The sequence below is a fragment of the Sinocyclocheilus grahami genome, unplaced genomic scaffold, assembly GCF_001515645.1.
Source record: "Sinocyclocheilus grahami isolate Dianchi unplaced genomic scaffold, SAMN03320097.WGS_v1.1 scaffold1659.1, whole genome shotgun sequence".
In the NCBI taxonomy this organism is placed as follows: domain Eukaryota; kingdom Metazoa; phylum Chordata; class Actinopteri; order Cypriniformes; family Cyprinidae; genus Sinocyclocheilus; species Sinocyclocheilus grahami.
Genome location: NW_015506838.1, coordinates 114456 through 115182, shown reverse-complemented (window position 1 = coordinate 115182; position 727 = coordinate 114456). Strand labels below are relative to the sequence as shown.

Sequence of the window (727 nt, the reverse complement as noted above, 5' to 3'; positions counted from 1 at the left end):
AGAACTTCAGGTAACACTAACCCTAATCTTTCTGATGTGTAATGGGGAAGTAGATGCATAGCTGGAAAAATCTATATTACAAATATCAATAAAGAAGTCTTTTTTTTTTTTCTTTTAGGCCCGTATCGAGGAGCTGGAAGAGGAAATTGAGGCAGAGCGATCTGCTCGTGCCAAAGTGGAGAAGCAGAGAGCTGGTGCCATGAGTGCAATGCTCTGAAAGGGGTTGGATATCTTGTGTAATCCTAACAGGAGGAGCAGGCCAACACTCACCTGTCCAGGTACAGGAAGGTGCAGCATGAGCTGGAGGAGTCTCATGAGCGCGCTGACATCGCCGAGTCCCAGGTCAACAAGCTGAGAGCCAAGAGCCGTGAAGCTGGGAAGGTAACAATAGATGATGATTATGTAAAGAACAGTGACTATTTATACATAAAATCTATGAAACTATCAAATCTATTTTTTTTATTAATTATTTTATTTATTCATTTTTTACATTTTCAAGACTAAAGATGAAGAATGAAGACAATAAACTACACCTACAAGCAAGCATATGACTGACTTGTGCTGAGTTTTTCTGTGTCCATTAAATGGCAGAGTTTGAATTTGTTCGCCATTATTTTTTCCACTTTCAAACTTTATCACATACTCAATCACTGTTTTAAAAGACAACTCACGAGGCATGATGTGGTAAAGAACACAAATGCAGTGTACTGAAATTGTGATAGTAACA

The 727-nt window shown here is 38.8% G+C and overlaps 1 long non-coding RNA gene across 1 annotated transcript; it reads left to right on the top strand.

Moving 5' to 3' along the window:
* The first annotated feature begins 228 nt into the window (after nt 1-228).
* Nucleotides 229-599, top strand: LOC107571842 (uncharacterized). The gene is made up of 2 exons (XR_001607243.1): nt 229-381; nt 500-599. It is a non-coding gene; the product is annotated as an uncharacterized lncRNA (long non-coding RNA).
* Nucleotides 600-727: the final 128 nt, after the last annotated feature.